This window comes from Prionailurus viverrinus, chromosome D3 (assembly GCF_022837055.1).
Source record: "Prionailurus viverrinus isolate Anna chromosome D3, UM_Priviv_1.0, whole genome shotgun sequence".
In the NCBI taxonomy this organism is placed as follows: Eukaryota; Metazoa; Chordata; class Mammalia; order Carnivora; family Felidae; genus Prionailurus; species Prionailurus viverrinus.
Window position 1 is genome coordinate 78,244,862 of NC_062572.1, and position 24,958 is coordinate 78,269,819.

General features: G+C 46.0%; 1 protein-coding gene and 1 pseudogene across 10 annotated transcripts in view; one reads left to right on the top strand and one right to left on the bottom strand.

Annotated features, from left to right (window-relative positions):
* Positions 1 to 24,958, top strand: part of NEDD4L (NEDD4 like E3 ubiquitin protein ligase) — a 341,323-nt gene that overhangs the window by 193,514 nt on the left and 122,851 nt on the right. The window lies entirely within an intron of this gene.
* LOC125149773 (uncharacterized) lies at positions 6,926 to 7,044 on the bottom strand (annotated as a pseudogene).

The window sequence follows — 24,958 nt, forward strand, 5'->3', positions numbered from 1 at the left end:
TAAGTGGGTCCTAGCTCTTGATTTTTGCTTCATTTTTTTAAAAACTGAATTTTAAAGCAGCATTTTCGAATTCTGTCATCTGTGTTGCATTTCTAGTAGTACATATGCGCCCCCACCGCCAAGACCGTCTTTGTCCTGTTACTGTTTTATGATTCCGACAAATACTTTCGTATGGCTAGGACAGGAAATTTATTTGTATATGTGCATGTTTTCATCACAGTCTGTATTAATGAAAATCACACTAGTGATGTATCAGAGCCTACGCCTATGCTGTTACATTGGTCCTATCCAACAGTAGGCACATCTGTAAAGAAGCCATCACTCGTATAAATAAACCTTTCAGGCACTTTTAAATATAAGCCAGACTACAACCCTTTTACCCACTCAATAGCAAATCTATGGTGATTCTCTTTGGGAAAGCAAAAATCTAATTAACATTATATAGCAAAAAGCGTGTCTATATTTAGCAGGCAGAATTAAGCTGTATTTGAAAAGTGGTACCTTCTCAAGGGAAATTCATAGAAGGTACCTTTAAAGAACCAAAGATACGCCTGAAACGTGAAACTCATACAGATATGCTATATATAGATTGATAGGTGAGATATGCCCATATTACATATCTATTTATATAATATATATGACTGAGACTTCATTTTAAAAATGAAATTTCAGAAGCAAATTTGGCTTAAAGGCTTTTGGCAGAATCAGCTAACTAGAGTGGAGTGTATTCATAAGGTACCCACAAGCCAAATGCTCCAGCTATGAAGATGAACATAATTATGTTCTGTGTAAGCCTTTAAGGAACTCTCAAAAGTGGTATCATAAGTCACTGTAGTCTATTGTCAGTTGTATTCAAATTTACTTTCCATGAAACTTGTGTATATATCTTTAAAAGGAGTGTTCTTGTTTAAAAAAAGGTAAACCTTATAAAAGAGACGCTGAACTACAGAGAACAAATTGAGGGTTGATGGAGGGAGGTGGGTGGGTGATGGGCATTAAGGAGGGCACTTGGGATGAGCACTGGGTGTTGTATTTGAGCGATGAATCCTCAACTCTGCTCCTGAAGCCAATATTACACTATATGTTAACTAACTAGAACTTAAGCAAAAACTTGAAACAAAGGAGTGGTCTTATGAATCCTTCTTGTTGCTGATTTAAGCTGAAACTGCCAAGTTTTTGAGTAGCTTAAACTTAATAGAATGTTTGAGGAGGAGCCTTAAAATGCAATGCCTTTAACTCTCTGCCCTTGCACATGAGACGAGCGAGTCCTAGAGCCTTTCCAGAATTGAGACAGGTCAGCCAGGGGTGGCACTGTGGTGGGGTCTGCTGTCCTCCTAAGTCCTCAGGCCGATGGTGGTGAATAGCCGGGCCTTTTACCCTTATGATGGAACTTGGGAGGATATTTAATCTCCTGGCCTTGGTATTATTCTTCAAATTGGAAAGCCAACCGATTCTGGCCTACGGTACTGGTGCATTTTCTATTGGAATATATGGAGTCTTGGTGGCTTCACATTGAACTCAGCGTTTCTTACCTTAGGTGAGCAGGTAAGAAAGGTGGCAATGCCGAATAACGAAGTCACTTCTTCTGCTTGTGTGTCTGAAGTTACTTTCTTACTAAATTGAATGAGAGATTCAGATGAGGGCGTGCCTGTTAGCGCTCCGTGTCTCATCCAGCAAATAACTGAACCAGGCAGTGTTCAGTAGAGTGTCAGTCCGTGGAGACATAGATACATCCACATACTAATCCTTATTCTCTCGTGTACTGAGAATAAAAACACCTCTCCAAAGTGAAAAAAGGCTCAGCATCGAGGAAAAATTGCCCCTTGGCCGATGCGTTGCAGTTCATTGTTTTTCTTTTTAAAAGAGAAATTCGCTGTAAAAAAAAGTCACTTCCCATTTCCGTTGTCTGAAACGGTGACTGTTGTTGAGATGACCTTGCTGTGGACCCTAAACTATCCTTCCAAACCCGAAAGGGCTTCGAACGCCAAGCTCTAAGAAATCAGGTGTGAATGAATAGACGCTTGACCTGCAAAATTGTGCTTTATGGTAGCTGCTACCTAACTTGGCCCCAGGCTGTTTTCAGTGTAGTCACCAGGCACTGAATGCTGGTGGTGGTGTTCCTTGCTTCATTGGCTCTTAATCCAGCTAAGATAATCCATGGCTGTAGCGGTACTTGGCAGTTTCAGCATTAAACAAACCAGTTTCCATTTCTCTCATGGAGATCATTTTTGGCATTTTAAACACAAGCCTTTAGAAAACAGGTTTGGATGTATGTAAACACAGGGTTAATCCTCTACACCCTCAATTCCAGAGCTGTTGACAAAGTCATGCTTTGCGGATTTTAAAATAAACTTTTTGTCACTCTTTACAGCTTGGTATTTTTCTCTCCCATTTTCTATTGCCTTCTAAATAAGCTTCTTTGTTAACTAACTGACGTTTCTGGATCACGAAAAATAGTAAGTTTGAAACACACAGAATATATCCAAGTTGACTACAAATCCGACGACAGTTTTTTGAACTTGGGCTTTTATTACTTAGGTCCATTTTGGCTCTCACAAAAATGGTAAGATTCCATGTTTGTGATAATACTGCTGACTTCTCACCGGAAAACAGCTCCGGGCAGCCTTTTTTTCTGTATGGTATTTAAGTTAACTCACTACAAAAACCACATTCACACCCTTCTTCAATTTTCCTTCCTTTTCTGGTGGGGATGGGGGGGGGGGGGGCTTGACGGTGATTACTTTCCCTCCCATCTGGCATAGAAGAGAATGTTTTCTCCAGCTGGGCTCCTTGTCCCTGGTACCTCCATGCCTGACAGTCATATTATGTGTGAGATCGCACCCCCCACCCCCAGCCCTTTTCAATGAAAAATACAGTAGTAGGAGGCAGAGAGCTAACTGACAGCGTTCTGAGTTGTGCCTCCCTCCACTTGGCTATTTTGTTACTTGTAGATCATGGTCTAATTATTTAGCATAAAGGGACACTAGTCCTGTGGGGTGTGTAATCATATTTATAGTACCTTTTATTAGTTTGCATTCCATCGTGGTAATGTGGTGATATCATAAATAACAGAGAAACACAATATCCAATGCTTGTGAAAGGGTTTTCCTGCAGCCAGGGAATTTTTCCTTGTCGTTAATTTGGCTTGCCGGGGAGGTGGGAAAATAACAGTGTGTGCTCATGTGTTCAATTCCCGGTCTCGAGCATTGGTTGGAGAGTCCCAGCGCCCTGCCTCGTTCGGAAAGAACTGTCCCGTGAATTTGATGCGGTTTAGATTTATAGCAGCATGGCTTGGACTGTGTTTGCTGCCTTAGTCAGCTGTGAGAGCTCCCTGCTGGGGCCACTCCTGTCTGATGGAAAAGCAGCAGCTGGGAAGGTGCTGTTTCAGGCTCTTGCTGTTTAAAAAAAAAAAGAGAGAGAGAGAGAGAGAGAGAGAGAGCAGGAGAGGGGGGAAAAACTCCACTAAGTCCACAGGCTGGCATTGGAGGGGGAGACCGTGGTCATGTGGTTCTGGCCATCCTACCCTCTGTCACAGTGTGGATGAGAGCTTTTTGCTCTTATCCAATCATGCCTGGAATGCCGCTTGCCACTTGGGTTATTTCTGCTATCTGTCGCTCTTGGTGCCGCAGTGCTAACGGTTTGGCAGATGGGACACTTTTTCTTGGAGTTTGTGCCTTCGGTTTTTGACTTCTGGCAGTGCCGGGCTTGCCTTTGCCGCTCGCCCTCTCCCTCCCTGCCCCCCTGGGCACCATGGCCCATCGGCTTCGGTTTCATTTTGGCTCTGGGCGCAGCAACACAGCCCCCGAGTCCGAGATCCTAGACCAGGAGAGGGAAGACGACTTTTTCATGGCATTCCACACGCTCCCGCGGAGGAGCGGCGCGCACCCCTTCGCCCAGCACGGAGCGGAGGACGGCGGCGGCCTGCAGGAGGCCGTGGGCGCGCTCAAGCGCAGCACGTCCATGTTCATCCCGCAGCTCCTGGGCCCGCTCGACGCGCGGCCCACCCGCAGCTCGTCCGTGCAGATCTCGCTGCAGCGCAAGGCGGCCGACGGCGCCCCCGACGCGGGCGCGCCCCCCGAGGGCCCGGACGGCGATGCGGGCTCGGCACCTCGAGCCGGCGGCCCGGAGCCCCCGGAGCCCGAGACCCCCGGGAGCTCGCCTCCGAGGGCCGCCCGGGCCCCGGGCCCGCAGCTCAACGGCACGTGCGGCCGCCAAGCGCCGGGCCCCGCCGCCTGCGAAGGCCGCGAGGAGGCCGCCCGGGGCCCCGAGGGTGGCGGCGGCGGCGGCGGCGGCGGGCTGCGGTTCCAGCACCGCGCCTCCAGCGCCGATGTGCGCCAGGTGAGGCTGACGCCCTTCGGGGCCGACGGCCAGAGCAGCCCTTCGGCGCCGGAGCCCAGGCGCTGGTCCCTGCAGCACGTTCCGGATGCTTCTGGAAGCTCTGGGAAGCGCTGCTTCGTCTTCCAGTTGCAGCAGCCACAACCGGGCGCTCCGGGGCTGGGCGGTGACTTCAACTTCGGCTTCACCGGCACGAAGGGCGACCGGCTGGTGAGGTACCCCCGCATCCGGCTGGAGAGGAGCACCTCGTACCCCACGCAGCCCCGAGCGGAGCGCGGGAGCCCCACGGAAGAGCGAGGCCACCCGGGTCACCCGGAGACGCCGCCTCGGGGCCGCAGGGGGGCTCCCGAAATCCACAGGACGAACTCGGTGGAAAGGACGCCACAGGGGCAGGGCTGCACGTTTAAGATCCGGCAGGATCAAAACGCGGGGCAACAGCACTTCAGAATTCTCGTGACTCGGGGGCCGGAAGAAGCCCCCCAGAATCCCGAGGAGAATAACGCCAGCAGCCCCGGTTCCACAGTAGCTGGCGCCCCGGTAAGTTGGCGTGCGTGTCGGTGTGACCGCGGGTCTGCAGGGACTGAGTCAAGCCAGAAGGCTTCTTCGGCAGCCTAATTAAAACAGACTTCATCCTCTTCCTTTCTGGGAGTTTCCCTCCTTCGGGCCAATGTAACAATGTCTGGCCGAGCTCTGAGATCATGATTTGTAGCCCCGTATTTGGTAGAGGCCCATAAAACTAGCTAGCGTTTAAGAAGATACCGTTTCTTTAGATCCTAAAAGTCGAATAACGTTGACTTCAGAAGTTTTGAAGATCCGCACAATCCTTGCACCCCCACCCCCACCCCTTTCCACCTTCTGAATAAAAGAATTTAAAAAACTTATTACTTTAATCTGCGGGTGACTCAACGTGTTGACATTGGAAACGCATTTAAAAGCCAGTCACTTGCCCGCGTAGCCTGCGATAACAGTTTTATTTAAAAATAATCAGGTCTAACAAAGGTGAGAGAATATTGCAACACTTGAGTGGAGGCTCTTAACTAAGTGCATGTAAAGTCTGATCAGTTCTTAATGGCCTTTTTGCTGTGGAGGGTTGGCCCTGGTTATATAATTTATTGTCTTTGGGTTTTTGTCCCATTAAGGAGTACTGCAGAAGAGTAGTCACGCTGATGGGACAGTAAGAAGTGTGTTTTTGAAGCAGATGGGCTCATGGGCCAGGGCTGGGCAAAACTGCCTGGGGACTTGTTAATGGTTAGGTGGCGGGGGCCGTGCAGCTGAACACGGGCCACTTGAGTGTCTAAGCCAGACGCTGCATGTAGCATAGCGAGTGCCCTGTCTCCAGCTGTGGAAACAGACGCCCTAGAACAGACTTTGGCCTTTGTTTCTCTTGTATTCCTGCGGTCTCCCTTTCCGTGAAATGGAGTGCGGGAAGACAGCTGCTAACTTCACCAAGCAAATGATGACTCTGCAGCTTTCATGGTTGATAGTGGGATGAAAAGCGTTGCATCAGTTAGCTTTCCCTTCCCTAGTAATCACCAGCCACTGAGTGCTCTGTTTCAACAACACGCTCCTTGTCTGTTGAATTGGATTCCCGCCCCCCCACCCCCCCCCCCCCCCCCCCCCCCCCCCCGGGTTTGTGGGATGGCTGGTTTGGAGGACATGGTCATGAAACCTGTAGGGAACATTTTGTTTGGGTTTTAGCTGTGCACTGTGACTTTTCAAAGCGGATGGCTGAGTATTACTGTGGGATTGTGTCTTCTTTTGTTGCTGTGTGTTCAGAAATGTTTTTGGCTGTTCAAGCAAACTATATCACGTTGTCACCATTTTGAGGACGTAATCAGATGCTAAATGCAAATACGATAGTTTTCCTGGTATCATGTAAATGTTTCTTCTTCTGTTCTCTTCCATACTTTTTTTTTTTTTTTAATGTCTAACCCTTTTGTTAGGACATGTCTAAGTGCTTAGTCTTGAACTCAGCCAATACCATTTTTATATCGTTGTACACATTTCGGTAGCATTTTGATATTACAATACTTCTAACCTTCATCCCAAGAAAGTGTGTCAAACGGTTGTAGGCGTCACTGGGCGACACAGTTCCATGCTGAACTTGGACCACCTACCAGCGGAGGTTGGATAAGCCAAATGCATTCCTAAAGTTAGCTTTTTTTTTTCCTTTTAAGTTTGTTTATTTATTTTGAGACAGAGGTGGGGGGAGAGAGAGAATCCTAAACAGGCTTTTTGCTGACCGGGCAGAGCCCGACGCAGGGCTTGAACCTGCAAACCGTGAGTTCGTGACCTGAGCTGAAACCAAGAGTCGGACGCTTAGCTACCCCGGCGCCCCTGCATTCCTAAAGTTTTGACAACTCTTCAGTTCTATTGCCAAAAACTTAAACCATTTTGTAGTTAGATGTCAACGTTAGATGGGATTTACATAAAGTCTCATTTGGCTTGAGATTTCTAATGTAATTAGAAAGTAAATACAATATACTAAAAATTATGGGTTGATACAAGGGCTAGCCCTCGAAAGGGCTATTAAAGTGGGAAACAGATTTCCTCAAATTTGGAAACTTAAGGTCTAGTATAAAGAGCTTTTCTTGAGAACAAGTTTGGTCACAGTTTTATAGGTGTGGTTTTCGTATGTGAATTTTTAATCAGTAATAATCGCGCCTCGGATAAACCTCATCGGCTACGATACCGCCACTGCGCAAAGCTCATACGTGAATTTTTATATATCTGTGTATTTTTGTTCACATACTTGAATTGGTAAATGGTTGGTCAGCAGCTGGCGCTTTCTAAGCAACAACTTTTTTCTTTATGAAGCAAAAACAAAACTGGTCACGTAACAGACCTGTCGGCCCCATTCAGCACTTTGTCCGCGGTTCATACGGGCAGGGGTGTTCCGCGTAGGCAGCAGCGACCCTGGCCTTATTTATCTTGAGGGAAAACATTCACTTGGACGTCTGCAGTCTGGCTGCCACCAGGCTTTTTTCATGGTTCACATATCTGCTGCTTTGGTGGAAAGGGTACTTTATTACTAGGTCACGTGAGAAATTGACTAAAATCCTTTGCAGTCTGGTTTTTAAATGACGTGAGAAATCTTGCTTCGTTGGGCAGACCACTCAGGATTCCTCTTACAAATGTGCTCATCTTGTATAGTCTGTGCCTTCGACCTTAGTACAAGGTTATCCTGTTGAGTATTTTTCTGTGTCTCTGCTCCCACACATCCTATTGGGAGTAAACCTCACATGTAACATGACTTCAAAAAACGTTAACCAGCTAGATTCCTGGGGAAGAAAAATACACGGAAACCCCTTGCGCTGATGTTTTTCCATCTGGCCCACTACCCTTTCACTGAAGTCGAATTGCTTCTTGTAGTCATCTGTTATGATCTTTCAGAGGGCTTAGAACTGCGCTATCCTGTTTGTGGCATTATGAACCAGTCATTTAAAGGAGAACTTATTGGGGGCTCCTGGGTGGCTCCGTCGGTTAAGGGTCCAACTTCAGCTCAGGTCATGAGCTCATGGTTCGTGGGTTCGAGCCCCATGTCGGGTTCTGGGCTGACAGCTCAGAGCCTGCAGCCTGCTTCAGATTCTGTGTCTGGCTCTTTCTGCCCCTCCCCAGCTTGTGCTCTGTCTCTCTGTCTCTAAAATAAACATGAAAAATTTTTTTAAAAAAATAAAGGAGAGCTTCTTTTCTTAGTTTTTGAGTTGTTTGGTTTGCTTACAGACTGCTTAACTGTATTCAAGTTTTTCCAAGGAGGTAGGATCACTGTTTGCCAGTACGGGTGCCCCTGTTCAACACCGTTTCAGGCAGAGTCACAACTAGGTTCTGCATTTTACCAGCTAAGTTCTCTGATCCCATTAAGTTAAGTGTCCAAGGTCCACTGTGGATGTAACAACAATACACTGGGCGCTTGGAAAGTTTCAGAGGCTGTCTCCAGTTGCTTGTGGACATGGTTTCTAACGGAAACAGAGGGAGGAGGGTCAGGGGGGCCAAAACAGGTATTCTCCCACCCACTACGTATACTATTAGGGAAGGGAGGGCTTCCCTTTTACTTCCACCCTAGGGTCTCTGCCTTTCCATGCGCCCTCTCAGCGGACCCACACTTCACAGAAGCAGTGTAATAATAATAATCTGTTGGGATTAAACATTCACTTTACTATAAATGACAAAGGAATACCCCAACTATTTCTGTTTGGGGGGGGAGTAATTTTAGTTTGAACCTCTTTTAGAGAAGATGATTTTACTGTACAGAAAAATCTCAACAATAGTATTAGCTAGCTGGCGTCACTTTCCTATGAATATATGTATAAACCACCCCTTTGATTAAAAACATGTCAACAGCAGTGTAACGAATAAGAAAAAAGCTAGTATTCTTTTCATGCCCTTGGGTGTTACTGTTGTTGTTGTTTTAAGTTTATTTTTGAGAGAGAGAGAGAGAGAGAGAGAGAGAGAGGAGGGGAGGGGCAGAGAGAGAATCCCAAGCACGCTCTGCACTGTGAGTGCAAAGCCCAACGGGGGGCTCAAACCCATGACCTGAGCTGAAACCAAGAGCGACACTGACACTTAACGGAATGAGCCACCCAGGCACGGCTCCCTTGGCGTCTGATTGGATCCTATAAACATTTTTTCCCTTGAATATAGTAACAGTTTCTTAATGTGATCATGTGATCACATGGGACTATTCCGATACTATGTAACAAAATTTCAACTATTTTTATGGGTGTTTTGTTTCCGCATCCCCCAGTGTTGACACAGATAGGAGTTTTTACACACAGACAAGTATGCTTGCAGTGGAATCTCATGTCTCTCTGTAGCACTTCACCTTGAAGAATGCCTTCATTTACTGTAACTGACATCCCATTGCAGAAGCATTGCCTCTCTCAGCCTTCCCTGCTATCGTGTGAAATAGTGCTGTTTTCCTGTTTGATGTGACGGTATGTGATGCTGTCATTAGGTGTGGAAACTAGCATATCAGATCACTTTGTGCATAATGGGAATTTAAAAAAATACCTTTGCACAATTTAAAAGTCCGTGTAGCCAAACAGGCAGTTAAATGCTTCTAATGATGTAACGTTTTTGCTGAAAATTTTGGGGACGGTGTCTCCATTCGGTGCCTTGCAGCACTAGGCTTCACAGAGAGAGGGGCAGCTTTGGAGGCCCACCGAGGCAGCTTGGGCAGTTGATTGACGTGTCTGGGGGGCAGTCAGAAACCCTCTCTGAGCCTGCTCATAGGTGAAAAATGAGGGTAAAAGTGTTAAGCTCACAGGTTTGTGGTGAGGTTTAAAAGAGACAACAAATGTGCAAGTTCCTGATTGGTGTTAATGTAGGGGTTGTTTTCCTTCTTGACCAAGTATTTGTAATACACAGATTTTTCTCCGAGGAAGATAATTAAGTTAACTGTGAACAGTTTTTTTTTTTTTTAATTTTTTTCAACATTTATTTATTTTGGGGACAGAGAGAGACAGAGCATGAACGGGGGAGGGGCAGAGAGAGAGGGAGACACAGAATCGGAAACAGGCTCCAGGCTCTGAGCCATCAGCCCAGAGCCCGACGCGGGGCTCGAACTCGCGGACCGCGAGATCGTGACCTGGCTGAAGTCGGACGCTTAACCGACTGCGCCACCCAGGCGCCCCAACTGTGAACAGTTTTTGATCAGCATTAGGCACAGCATGGATTTAAGGCATACCTGGAAGTGTTGAATAACTAGCTTTGAAATGTCCTTCCTGCTGTCATCTCATCTATCCCGAGTCTCTGGCCGTCGGATAATCAGCATCCCAGATCCCTAACACCACCTGTGACGACAGTCCTTGAAAAGAATCGAATTCGTGAGCTATGCATTGTAGAAAAGGACTTGGAGTTATATTTGCTGTATTGAATTTTGAAACTCTGAAACATCTATTTTGGCTTTTCAGACACGCTATTTTTTTATATCATTTTGCTGTGATTTTTCCATTGGTTGAGTTTGCTTTTCCTTCTTAAAGGTTGAGGCTTTTGAGCAACACTGATGTTATCTGTACAAAATCTCTGCACTGTATGATTTGCAAATGAGGATAGTATCTGGGAATAGGCCTTATCAGATACTGCCTTTCAGAGGGTTTTCATAAATGCTGCAGCTGTCTCTCTTGGCTAAGCCTGGTGCCAGAGTTCCTAGGCATTGAAATTAATCTATAATTTTGTAACACATGTTAATAAGAAAATTGTTACCTCTACCTAAAAGTTCACAATACCAGAAGAAATTTATTGCACGTAAGAATTATCTTAAAACATAATGAAATGTTGGGTGTCTGTACAGTTGATGGTTTAAAACTGAGCCTAATCTCAACGATAATGTATTTATACAACTTGAGATGATGAAGCACATTTTTAACAAAAATAATGAAGTGCATATTATTTTTTTTAAATTTTTTTTAATGTTTATTTCTGAGGCAGAGAGAGACAGAGCGTGAGCGGGGGAGGGTCAGAGAGAGAGGGAGACACAGAATCAGAAGCAGGCTCCAGGCTCTGAGCTGTCAGCACAGAGCCCAACGCGGGGCTCAAACCCACGAACCGCGAGATCATGACCTGAGCCGAAGTCGGTCGCTCAACCGACTGAGCCACCCAGGCGCCCCTAAGTGCACATTATTATTGCTGAGCTAGATTACTGCCCTAAATACTTTGACTTTATTATTATTTTTTTAGCTGTTAATAACACTACCAATACATTTACAATAATGAGGAAAAAGCCGGAAGTTGACAGATGGTGTCAAAACTATTGATCGAATGCATAAATACCAGAATATCCAAGTTTCCACTATAATTGCTAAAAGAAGCTTTGGAAACGGAGTTCCAGAATTGCCTGGGGATTATTGAGAGGTTTAACGTCCTGTTTTTGGTCATCCAGTTGCCTTGATTTCCACCAGGCATCATAATATAACCGTGTCCTACCCAAGAGAGAAGAGAACCCCAAGACAGTCTACCTGCTATATACAACCAGCTCCAGTTTAAAGATTAAGAGGGCCTAAAGGGATAGGGTGTTGAAAATGTTAGTTATAATCTGTATTTCAGGAGGTCTGTGATTTTTTTTCTGGGCAAATGGAGGTTCTTGAAAGATTTTTAGCTTTTCTCATTATGCATCGTGGATGAATAAATGTTCTCAATGAATGTTCCTTTCTGAACCTTGTTTATTATTCCACTCCAGCTTATTTGGGCGAACTGGAGTCCCGAGGGCTATAAAAAAACAAGGAAAACAGGTGGCCTCAAAGTAAGCGGTCGACGTCCTCGCCGGTTCCGTGCTGTCCTGAGTTGACACTTTGGTGGTCTCCAGGCATCACCACGTTGTGACAGGAAGTTGGGCTCTCGGTACGGAGGTTGGAAGAGATTGAATTTCAAGAAGCCTGCTTTTTATACCCTGATCGTTTTAGAACCATGAACTGTTCTGACACTTTGGAATCAAGTGCTTAATGGGAAGGGAGGGGTCCTGGAATGAACGTATCAGAAATTGGGTTGGAGGGGGTCCTCTTTCCTTCAGATTGACTGCCGTTGCTACACTTAGTGTTCAGATCCTTTGGATCAATTCCTTGAGAAGCCTGCCTCAACTAGGTATTCTTTTTTGTTTCATTTTAGAGAGAGCACTCAATAGGGAGAGGGGCAGAGGGGGAGAGAGAGAATCTTAAGTAGGCTCCACACGCAGCATGGAGTCTGATGGACGCCGAGCTCGATCCCACGACCCTGGATCGTGACCTGAGCCAAAACCAAGAGTTGGACGCTCAACCAGCAGAACCGTCCAGGTGCCCCGACTGCCTATTCTTTGAAACCATCCTGTGTTTATTTTAGTGTTAAGTGCTGTGCCATATTCTGCTTACTGGATAAGCAGAAAGTGGCAGGGGACGGAGGGTGGATTTACTCCAGGGAGACGAGACCAGCATTTCCCCCAGCAAATCTGCCTTGCGGAGCCCCTGGAATTTATTTACACAGCCTGCTTTTGTGACTGACTTGTTATAGATCAGAATGAGTCACGAGGCTTTTACAGCCCTCATCTCGTAATTTTGAGGAATCTGCTTGCAACCTGTGGTCTTCCATCATGTTACCTACCTCTTTCTGGGGGGGGCTAAGAAAGGGTAGGGAGGGTACTAGGCATAGTAAACATTTGATGATTCAAACAGTTGGATAGATTTACAGTTCTTATTCTCTCTGTAGGCCAATCCGGAACTGATAGACCTTTAAAGTATACTTAATGACCCACATTTCATATCTATTTCCTCGAGAGGCTTTCATAATCATGTGTATTTCTTGACTTTTTTTTTTTTTCATATTCTTTTAAAATACATGATTAGATACTTGACTCTTGAGGGAGGGGGGACAAAGCTGCTTTTCTGGAATTGAATAGAAATTCAGATTTTTTTTGAATTGAATAGAAAAGCTGAGCTGCAGCAGAAATGTCAAAATGTGTACCTGAAGCTCCAGCCAAAAAACCTAGCACTTCTTCAAAGCAGGGAGCTTCTGGCTAGGAGTTCTGTTGTTCAGCCAACAACTCCCTGCCCCTTCCCTAAGGACTTTGGCTGAGTTGACCCTGCACACTTACAGCACAGCCCTGGGGTTCTTTCTTATTCTCCTCATCAGTGACAATGCCTTAATTTTAGATTCAGTTCAGTAGATATGCACTGATTGTATTTTCCACTGGGGGAAAAGAGACACTAAATTGTAACAAAACTCTGAACTTTTGATGCAGTCTTAATATTTAAGTTGACTCAACCTCTTACAGTAGTAGAAACCATGCTTAAAAAAAAGATTGGAGTGGGGGGCGCCTGGGTGGCTCAGTCAATTAAGGGTTCAGCTTTGGCTCAGGTCATGATCTCACAGTTTGTAAGTTCAAGCCCTGCATCGGGCTCTACGCTGACAGCTTGGAGTCTGGAGCCTGCTTCGGATTCTGTGCCTCCCTCTCCCTCTGCTCAGGCGCTCCCTCCCCACCTTAAAAATAAATAAACATTATAAAAATTTTATTAAAAACGTAAAAAAAAATTTTGGCACAGTATTCTACACATTAACATGCATTATTAGGGTGCCTGGGTATTATATAAAGGACAAAGCAGTAAAAATAGTTCTATGTAAACACAGTGTGCCTAAGGGCCTGCCTGCACCCTCCGTTGAAATCCTACGAGCAAGAGGTGCTCCTGCGTTTTGTAATCCGGCACTGACTTCTAGCTAACGTGTGCAGGAGTCATTCTTGAGTTTTCTACCTATAAACTTAGAGAGCTGTGTGTTCCCTTAGGAATTATGTCGGCCAGTTCCTTTCGGCCTTAAGATGAGGAAGTTGAGCATTATTTTTGCAGTTGCAGAGAACATTCTTTGTATCTCACAAGCGTGAAGTGATTGTTTCCTAATACTCCACGTGCCCTTTCTGTACGTGCAGCTACTACTTGGTGTTAGAAACCTAAGAGGTTGGGAAGCCTCACTTCTTAGAGCTTTCCAGATGGCAGACGGGATAGCGGACATGAGGCGTAGCCCGCAGAAGTGTCGGGCCCTGCATCGGCGGCGGGTGGCAGGTTGCTTACACACGGGACGGGACACTGTGGGTCAGGGGGGACGAGAACCATCGATGTCATGGAGGGGAAGATTGGCACCGGATCTGGAAGGATGACCAGGAGTTTTGTCAGTGGATCAGCGGGAGGGGCTTTGTTCAAGAGACTGAACGTAGAAGGGACTGCCCGTGATGGGCTTCCTGTCGCGATCGGCAAGTTTCAGATTGTTTTTTGGTGTAAAACTTTGTGGAAGAACTTTGGGGTGCAGTCGTCAGCATGAATAATTCTTCTCTTTCCTGTCAAACGTTGAGCTGAATGAATTCCTTCCTTGCCTGTCCTCTGCCCTTCCACAGAGCTCTTGTATAAGCACCTGCCTGGGTCAGGTCGAGGACAGAAAGATACCAAGACAGTTCATGCCGTTGAGTGGTGGTAACAGGAGTTAAAGTGGGGCCTGGCACTTTTAATGTATCGTAGGGCCATAACCTGAACAGGAATGAGTAAGCTTGATTTATAGGGCTTGCCTCTGTTAATTGTTTACATAGGCACTGGAGAATTTACCCTGAAGAAGGGCTAAAGAAATGAGTATTTTCAGCATCACTCTGCCCTTCTTTCTGTTTGAAATGACATTTGGACATAAGAACATGCTAATCCGTACTCTACGTTATGACACGGGAACCGTTGTATTAATTATGTGTAGTACTTACGCTTGAATTTGTATCCATTTTGACTTAACAAAAAACATATCCAGAAAATAACCCCCATTTCCAACCATGCGGATTAACCATATTCACTTATACGTGGATGCAGTCATTAAATAAAATGAATAATAATGATTGGATCTAAAACCTAAACCAAGCACTAAAATAAGCTCAAGATTTTAAATCTAGGTTTCAATAATTTCATATAAATTGTTCCACACCATGGAATAGGAAGCAGTTAAAAAATCAGATCTGTGAAGGATGGTAACACTCCTAACCATGGAAGGAGAAAAGGGAATCGCCAAGATGGGTAGACTCAGCTATATGAAAGTATTAAATTTCTGAACAGTGAGAAAAATTAACTCGGGAAAACCACAGATGTTTTTCTTAGCGATTAACATGATTTTCTCTCACGGCATCTCTTCTCAGTGTCTGTGATTGTACGTACATAATTTTGCTATCAGGTTAATGTCTGCGTTGCAAAAGTTGTAGTAAATACTAGGAAAATAGCGAGAGTCCTCATTCTCCTGATTCTCCCACCTCTGCCCTGGGAAGTAGGCACAGGGCGGGTGGTAAAACCCAGAGGCATGAATGACAAAGACATAAGAGCTCACCCTCCAAGCTGCATCACTCTGTGACTTTTGTGTTAAAAAAAAAAATGGTAAATACATTATATAAAACTGGGAGGCCTTGTGATTGCAAATAGTACACCAAAGTTGCTGGTGGTAGTATTTGTGGATAGGACTTTAGAATGAGTTTCATACATTTAAGCATTTATTTTTTTTTTTATTTTTTTTCAACGTTTATTTATTTTTGGGACAGAGGGAGACAGAGCATGAATGGGGGAGGGGCAGAGAGAGGGGGAGACACAGAATCGGAAGCAGGCTCCAGGCTGTGAGCCATCAGCCCAGAGCCTGACGCGGGGCTTGAACTCACGGACCGCGAGATCGTGACCTGGCCGAAGTCGGACGCTTAACCGACTGTGCCACCCAGGCGCCCCACATTTAAGCATTTAAAAATGATAAGGAGGGGCACCTGGGTGGCTTAGTTAGTTAAGCATCCAACTTCAGCTCAGGTCATGAGCTTGCACTTCATGGGTTCAAGCCCCACATCGGGCTCAGTGCTGACAGCTCGGAGCCTGGAGCCTATTTCTGATTCTATGTGTCCCTCCCTCTCTCTGCCCCTCCCCTGCTCGTGCCCTGTCTCTCTGTCTCTCTCACAAAGAAGCAGACATTAAAAAAATTTTTTTAACGATAAGGCAAATGATAGGTACCGGAATTCTTGTGTTTTGAAATATTGGAGTTAATCCAGAAGGAGTTACAAATCTAAACAGAAGCCTTGCTAAATAGATGCTTCTATTTTCTACTTTTTAAGGAGGTTGCTCTCTGTACCCATTACAAAGAACGGATGGATGGAAAGAAGGCCTGTTAAGATTACTGGCTCCCGTTAAAATGATTTGGTGATCACGCAGCTGTATTTAGGTCTCAGCCATTAGACCTTCTGGATTATGAATGCTCCTTTGATCCTTCCTTGAGTACATTTGTCACCCAGAATTTTTAAACTTGAAATTTTCTTTTGAGTAAATACATCTACGAAATAGCTAAACCAAGTCGTACATATCGTTATTCTTTGCTTATGAAAACTGACATCACAGAATATGCTTCCTGAATTTAACATAATTGAGCACTCTAAAAATGTTCCCATTCTAGTTGGATTAATCCCCTAACTTTTGATTGCCACTCAGCTTGGAGCTTATTACTTGGCAGTTTACACAGAAAATTTTCTGTATTTCATGTTTGAAAATCAAGTAGCCTAAACTCCCATGGCACTTTAAATGAAGACTGTTGCCTTTAAGAGGTAATGCCAGAGTGAGTTATTAGAATTGGAGACAGTTCCTGAGAAACTGAGACTTGCATCTCTAGGGAGCTCAGTGAACAAGTAATGTACCGTGTCGTGGCAGGGAGATGCTTTACTTTACACATAACATTTTATTTATTTATTTATTTATTTTTACGTGTATTTATTTTTGAGACAGAGAGAGACAGAGCATGAGTGGGGGAGGGTCAGAGAGAGAGGGAGACACAGAATCCGAAACAGACTCCAGGCTCTGAGCTGTCAGCACAGAGCCCGACGCGGGGCTCGAACTCACAGACTGAGACATAACATTTTAAACTTGTGAAGGAGGCCGAGACTTTGGGGGATACCTCTGTCCCCAAGGAGCGGATCCTTTTGATGAGAAGAGGGGAATCCCACAAATGAAAGACAGTGGTGGGGGTCCCATGAAGTGGCCTGTTTGCCTCTCTGAGAGCTCCTGGTCTAACCCAGGAACACTGAGAAAGATATGAAAACAACAACAATATTACTGGTCTCATCTGGGGAACCCTGGAAGGGGACCATATTTAGGGATTAAAGATACATATTGATCTGGGGACCATGACACGGCAGAAATCATGAAAAGGCCATTCTGTGACTCTCCAGAGCCCAAGGTAGTTGTGACTGATGGACAAGACGGCTTGTGGAAAGGGATCTGGAAGAAAGCAAAAACATTCACCTTGGAGATCAAAGTTTCCTGGGCCCGGAAGGAAAAATCCAGAAGAAAGAAAGGTTTAGGATCTTCTCTGTGTGCGTTCTCTCGCTCTCTCTTTTTTTTTTATTTTTTTTTATTTTTTTTTTATTTTTGGGACAGAGAGAGACAGAGCATGAACGGGGGAGGGGCAGACAGAGAGGGAGACACAGAATCAGAAACAGGCTCCAGGCTCTGAGCCATCAGCCCAGAGCCTGACGCGGGGCTCGAACTCACGGACCGCGAGATCGTAACCTGGCTGAAGTCGGACACTTAACCGACGGCGCCACCCAGGCACCCCTCTCGCTCTCTCTTTTTAGTCAAGTACTAATTAGGACTTTTTTGGGGAAAGATTTTCCGTGGTTCGTTTTTCTCATGCAGATGCTAGAAAAATCTGATGTCATACCCATTCCCACAGTCAGTATTACCTTTGCATTAAAGAACAGACCTGACCTAAGGGTCCAGGCAATGAAGTTCATGCAGTTCTGCGCTTACTATCTATGTCCTGGTAAGAGAGCAGAGCAACACTCAGTGTTCTAGACTTTGATGATCTCCACTTCAGCGCCTTTGTTTTGCCAGGAGTCTTTTAGGGCTGATGTTGGGGTGAAGGAGATGCTCCTGTGTTTCTGACGTGTGGAATCAGAATATTTGTACATTCGTAAGAAGCCTGCGTCTCCTAGATGGAACTTCTTTTTGCTGTTAGAACAAGTGGGTGGAATCTCCAGTTGGGCTGTCTGGAGACTGATAAAAATCCTCTGTGAGGTTGCCGGTAGAGGAGACAAGTGTTTACGCCGTGAATTCATCCGGTCCTTCCTGCCAGACGTCATTCTAAGTTCTAGGTATATACAGCAGCAAACACACCCAAGAACCCCTTGCCCTCATGCGGTTTACATTCGGGAAGTGTGGAGACAGACGAGCAAAATAAGGAGGAATATGGTATATTAGATGAGGATCAGTGCCGTGGGGAAGAGCAGGGAAGGGGGTGCAGAGTACTGTGTTTACATTTTCCACAGAGAAGCCAAGGAAGGCTTCCCTGAGGTGATGCTCAGCAACCCGGGCAGGTAGCTGGGAGCAGACCATTCCAGACGGTGGGGAGGGGGAGGGAGAGCCAGTATGGTGGTCCTGAGGTCCACATGTGCCAGCATGGGGGCCAGCGTAGCCAGAATGGGCACACGGGGAGAAGACGCAAGGATTTGGAAGACAGAGTGGTCAGGGGGATGAACAGATCGTGGAGGGCCACTGTGAGGTCGTGGGGGTGGCGGGCCACAAGGAGGGGCTTGACCAGTGCAGTGAGGTGACCCCATTTATATCTTCGCAGACCATGCCGGGCACGGGCTCCCGTCCTGAGGCTGCAAGGCAGGAGCAGGGAGGCCATCGTAGTACGGGTCACTTCAGAGGTGGCAGAGCCCGGGCTCTGGCCTGTGCTGCTGTCCCCTCCGAACCTTTGTTCTTCCAGATACTAAGGGCAGTCATCAATTTTCTCGGCAGTTCGTCCAACCTTAGTACTTAGACTGTCAAACCTTCATACTTAGACTGTCATTTTCATGTGGCTGTGCCTAGAAAATGGGAAGCTTTTATTCTCCTCAAGCGAGTGTTATTTCAAGACGCTTTCTGCTGCCTGTGTCATGCCAGGGCGTGGGCGGATTTATTTTTGCAGTTCTGCACCGGGGAGTCTGCTTCTGATTTGCAGATTGCGTTTATTATAAGGCATATTGTCCATTGATGAATAACGTGTGGGCTACAGAGCAGATCCACAGCCTTTAAAATAGCTCATTTATCCCGCCAGGCTCACCCCCAGAGAGGCAGCCCCTGCAGAAGGTGTTGTCCAGGAGCAGGGGTTTGTCCGTCTGTTTTCCCCAGTTTCTGAAGTCATTGTTTTTGCTCTCTGGTTCAACCGTGTGTTTCCTTGATGGTTTGAGGACTTAGACCGACACCATCCACGTCCGCGGAGAAGATGTGAGATGGGGAGAGAACTTACAGGTTGCTGCTAAGGAAATAGAGGCCCGTTTGGCTCAGCTCCCGAAAGAGAATGTTTCTTATGCTGTGGGTTGAAACAGAGGGAAATACCAGACACCATGCTTTGTTCTGAAGTCCGCAGCCAATTTATCCTCGTTGCTCTGAATTGACCCACTAAGGCCTGGGCCGGGGGGTTCTGGATTTGGAGGGACCGATGGAGTCCTCGGAGAGCAGAAAGTGCCATTAGAGCACGCTTGGGGATGTTCTCTCAGTCTCGTGGCCGTGAAAGGGTCATGTGCAGGGTAGGGCGTGAAGTGGTTCCAGGCCGCCTCCCTTACCCAGTGGAGCCCTGCAATTCCAGTAATCTTTGCTCCCAGAAACCTCACTGCAGATTGCTTTTCCTTTTGAGCAGGTTTCTTGTTTGGCCTAATATGTTGCAATCGGCTCTCGGTGGCCAGGTGGCATCTCTTGGAATGCGGGTGTGTGTTGCCAAGCAAAACAGATGCAGGAAGGTTTACCCGAAGTGGGGGGGGGGGGAGGCGAAGAGGAGAGGAAGTGGGAGGGAGGTCGTGCAGGCAGGCGTGGGATTAAACCATATTTATCTATAGAAGGGAGGGCATTGCCTTACGAGTCTCCAAAAACCCTCCTAGGTTTTCTCAGGCAAGTATGTCCAAGCCTGTCGAATGGCTGTTTTTCATCTCCCACCCTGCGTTCAGAATGGTATTTAAAAGCAGAAAGAATTATTTACCTCCTACCCAGGGCTAGCCACTATTCATCAGGTTTAGTTTAGTTTAATTTACTGCTATTTCTGCGTATTCACAGGTTGACCCTTGGTGGAATGGAATCTGCCAAGGATAATACAGACTGAATACAAAGAATTTCACTGATGCCCATTATCCGGCTCATTAAAGGATCCTCTGGCCCGTCGTGGATCGATTGGAGGGGGAGAGGGTTGTGGAGGACGCTTACCCTGATGATTCTGACGTGCACTCAGGGCAGGAACAGCTAGTGTAAGAGGTTAATGCCAGTAACAAACTAAATCTTGATGTTCCTAGCAAGCCTTGGTGTCAGTGCTGATCTGGTGCATTGATCACATGTTCCTCCACCAGCAGCCCACAAAATAAGTTTCCCTTCAAATGAGGCTGTGCAATACCACCTGTGCATTAAGAACAACAGAATGTTCCAGTTGCATATTTGCCATGGATATGGAAAAAAAAGCTTATCTCCCCAAAATAGCGTAGAATGCAAGGGATAGTTTTTCTCCTTGTTTCCATCTGCAAGAAGTAAGTGAAAGTGTCACTCTAGTTCCAGACTGGCAAGACCGGTCTATCCTGTTAACCTCTTACATGCAAATACCACTTTTCTCCAGGCAGCTGAAGTACCTTCCTTCTGTAAATACTGACTGCGTGCATTTTTGTGCCTTTTGAAAACTCCCCTTCAAAGTGTTGACCAGTTGCCTGGTATTCGTGAATTTCAGAGAAGTGGTAATAGACGGTCTCTACAGTGTTTGAAGCAGAGTATTAAAAAGGCAGTGGACTGAAAGGTTTCATGGGCCAGTGCCTCATATTTTAAACAGGAAAGTGTGGTGTCTTGTCCAAGGGCACACAGGAAGGCGGTAGCATAGCTTGGGTATCAGGTGGCCCAAAGCCCAAACCACGGATCTTCCTGCTCCCCCCACCCCCAACCCCACTCCCTGGCACAGGAGAGTATTAACTATAGCTAAATCTTGGCCGTTTGGAGTCTTTTGCAAATGGGCTGCTCAGAGTTCACACCGTTCTAGTGCTCTCTTTCAAGCCTTCTTAAGGAGAACACTCTGAGCATATCTCGGGAATTTTGGGGGCTCACTGTTACCCTCAGAGCCATGGAGTATTATCTAATCTAGTCTTCCTTGTGTAAATACATATTTTTTAATGTTTATTTATTTTGTTTAATTTTGAGAGAAAGCTCCAGCAGGGGGAGGGGCAGAGAGAGAGAGGGACAGAAGATTGGAAGCAAGCTGACAGCAGAGAGCCCGACCCAGGGCTCGAACTCACCAACTGCGAGATCATGACCTGAGCCGAAGTCAGGCGCTCAGCCAACTGAGCCACGCAGGCACCCCAGATATTTTTTAATTATGACATCAGGGTGTAATAAGTTCTCAAGACTTGGTGATTAAAGTTCTCAAGACGCTCCATGATCTACGAGATAAATTTGCTGTTTATGCTCATTTCTCCTCTCTTGCTGATCAGTTACCCCTTCTTAGGGCTGTCACTGCAGTAGCCCTCCTCCCTCTTCTAATTGGCTGCGTCCAATCCGCTAAGGACTAGAAGGTATTTGGGTATTCTTGTTAAGGTTGTTTATAAAAGAAGAATAGCTGAGGTTAGGGATTTGAGGTGTTCTTTTTGAATTGAGTGTCTCGATTTGTCTGGTATCTTTCTCCCCCACATCTCTTTGCCTGTTAACACTCCTCTTTGTCCCCTTGGAGCATGTCTGGAATCAGATAGGTTATTATAAGATTTAAGTTTAAACATTCAATAGGATAATCTGTGCCAGCTGTGTAGCATGGTTCCTGGCACAGATTGGTGCCTAATAAATCTTAGCTGTCTTTATTGTTCCCTCTGAAGGAGGAGATGTAAATTCTCCACAGATGGTAAGGGATTGGATAAGCGGAGAACCTATCCGCTAAATTTATATTGGCAAGCACGTTTTTAGTTTATCTGAGTTTTTTAAATGCTCTCTGGGTTTTGTTCTCCTTTAGGGTTAGTAAATTTTCTACGGTACTGAATATAAGAACTGTGAAAAAAAAAATCAATAAAAACCATCTTTAAGGAAGATTTTATGATTCATTAGACTAACAGGTGCCAGCCACTTTTATTTTTACGACTTAAGTTAAAAGGACTTTAAAGGCTTGGGTGGTTTATTCTCTTTTTTTAAAGGCCAAACCAAGATCACTTGTTCGTAATGGCTGCCTTTCCCCTGAATGTATTTCTGAAAAAGTTCTGATTTTCACTAAATTTTCACTAAACTGACACAGAATTGTCATGATTTAAGAGTTACCCTTTAGGGCAGCCTGGGTGGTTTAGTTGGTTAAGTGTCCAACTTTTGATTTCATCTCAGGTCAAGATCTCATGGTTCATGAGTTTGAGCCCTACGTGATGAGTGTGGGATTCTCCCTCTCCCTTTCTCTCTGCCCCTCCCCTGCTCGTGCACCCGCTCACTCTCAAAAAATAAATTTTAAAATAAAAAAAGGGTTACCCTTTAGATCTCTATAAATTTTTTTTTTTAACGTTTATTTATTTTTGAGACAGAGCATGAACGGGGGAGGGTCAGAGAGAGAGGGAGACACAGAATCGGAAGCAGGCTCCAGGCTCTGAGCCGTCAGCCCAGAGCCCGACGCGGGGCTCGAACTCACGGACCGTGAGATCGTGACCTGAGCCGAAGTCGGACGCTCAACCGACTGAGGCACCCAGGCGCCCCAGATCTCTATAAATTTTTAAAGCCAAGTCATAAATTAAGATGTGCAGGTGATTGTGGATCAAGAACTTCTTCAGCAGTCATGTAATCGCACGCACTGGTCTGTGTATTTTGCTTTTGAGGAAGATAAAAATGTAGTTCAGTAGTTTCCCTTATTGACTATCTTTGATCGATAAAAATTACATTAAAATCTTTTTTGCACATTTCCCCCTCTCTACACTGAATGCGCTGCTCTCTAATCTCTGAATTTCAGGAGTCTATTAATAAAGTGTGTGTAAAGAATTAGTTGCTAATTTTGGATGTGCTTGAAATGAGATTGTCAGCAAATTGCAACTTCAAATGTAGGACTGCAGTTCAAGAATTGGACACCCTCCCCAGTGTGGAAGATAAATCCCAAACTTAGGAAAAATATTAAAGCTTCATTACTCTTGATTTTTCTCCTTCTGATGGACCTTCCTCATATACTTTGAAGATGCTTAAAGTGGTCTGTGAGATTAAAGGTAGCTTTTCGGTCCAGACTTACTTTAGGTTAAGGTGTTACAATATTAAGTCTGTAAGTTAATTCTTTACTGATTCAATAGGAAGTCTAATACCCAGTGCCCCACCTGAGTCAGTAGGTAATAGCTGTGAAACAGGCTACAGGTCACTGATAACTCGGGCAGAAAGTTAATATTATTTAATTCTGCCTCCCCAGTTTAGCGTCCGGGAGGGCGTGTGGTTTGTGTTTCATAAACATTGAAAGGCAGGATAAGTGACCCTTCGGCATTCCTTTTACATTCCAGGGACTATTCTGGAGCTGGAAGTATTGAGTAAGGACGACGTGGCCACGGCTCGCAGACTTACGTTGTAGCCATTGTAGTTCTTATAAATAGCAAGAAGATACTGATAAGTAAAATAATTACGTATTTTCATAAGCATGCCAAAGGAAGTAAACAGGAAGCTGAGACAGAATAATAGGGAGGCCTGCTTGAAGGAAGGTGCCCGGGACAAACCCCTCTTGAGCTGACGGAGGCTGATACCGCCTGAGCAGGAGGCGGGGGGGGGCACGTGGGTGGAGTGCAGTTGGGCACAAGGCACAGAGGTCCTGCTGTAGGGGAAGGGCTGCGTGTGTCAGGCACAGAAGGGATCCCGGTGCTGCTGGAGTGTGCAGGGAGTGAAGGGGATAGTGGTCCAAGATGACTTGAAAGAACAGTCTAGATCCCTAGACCATTCACGCCACAGAATGTGTCCACTTGTCTGATTGTGAATAACATGGAGGCACCTTGGTAGATAAAAATAACTTGAATTAACTCTGCTGCTCTGGAACCTAGGGAAATAAAGGAGCTGCTGGGAAAAGTAGAAATCGGGGCACCCGGGTGGCCCAGTCGGTTAAGCGTTTGACCTCAGCTCAGGTCATGATCTCACGGTTCTTGGGTTCGAGCCCCGCGTCAGGCTCGGGACTGACAGTGTGGAGCCTGCTTGGGATTTTCTCTCCGTCTCTGTCCTTCCCCCGCTCATGCTCACTCTCTCTCTCTCTCTCTCCCTCTCTCAAAATAAATAAAAATAAAACTTAGAAAATTAAAAAAAAATTATTCGAATTTCTAGAAGAAAAAAGTCCTGATCTGATGTCACCTTTGAGATTCACAGAGGGTCTCTTCCTCTTGTCGCTCCTTTACAGATGATGAGAAGCCACTTTCTCGTGTTTCTTTCGAAATTTTATGCCATATATTTTGTCTCTACTGAGATACCATCGTAGGGACAGTATAGTCAGGAGTGTGTGTGAGACCACCCACACCTTTAGACTCCACCTTCGCTTTTGAGGCAGTTGGGAGAGAAGTTTGAGCTGTTTTTGTTGGGTTGTTGTTCCTTTTCCGGGCACAACTAATTGTGTCCAGTGTGCAGACGCTGTGTGGTTGACAGTTGGGTGACACGTTGATACGGCTTTGCCACCACATACCCTCTGCTCTTGGATACGTTGCAAGGTGCTTTACTCCGGACCAGAATGGTGGGCTGTGTGACCGTCAGCGCAGCGTTTGGCTCCTGCCCTGAGACCATGGTCTTACGAACAGCCAGGGTTGGCTTGTGCCATCCATGGACCCTGCTCAGGGGACACACGGAAGACGGTGCGGCAGAGAAGATCCCACACATGCCTCTCTGTCCCCCGCGAATGCAGTGACAGTGAGGCTGGGCTGCTTCCGCACTGAAGCCTTTCAAGGACCGACGGCTGCTGCTTCCTGTCTTTGGGAAATGTGTGTTTTGAGGATCCCGCTGCCATGAGAAGCGGCTCCCGTTAACCGCATGCAAGTTCCAGCGCTTCCATCCCCCCCCCCCCCCCCCCCCCCGCACCAAAATGCCACACGGACGGGGCGAACGGCGTTGGCTGTTCCCGCCCCGGTCGCATCTGACCACAGCCCTGGAGAGACCGCGGGCTGCCCGGTCAAGTCTACAGACGCGTGAGAAATAACACATGGCGGTTG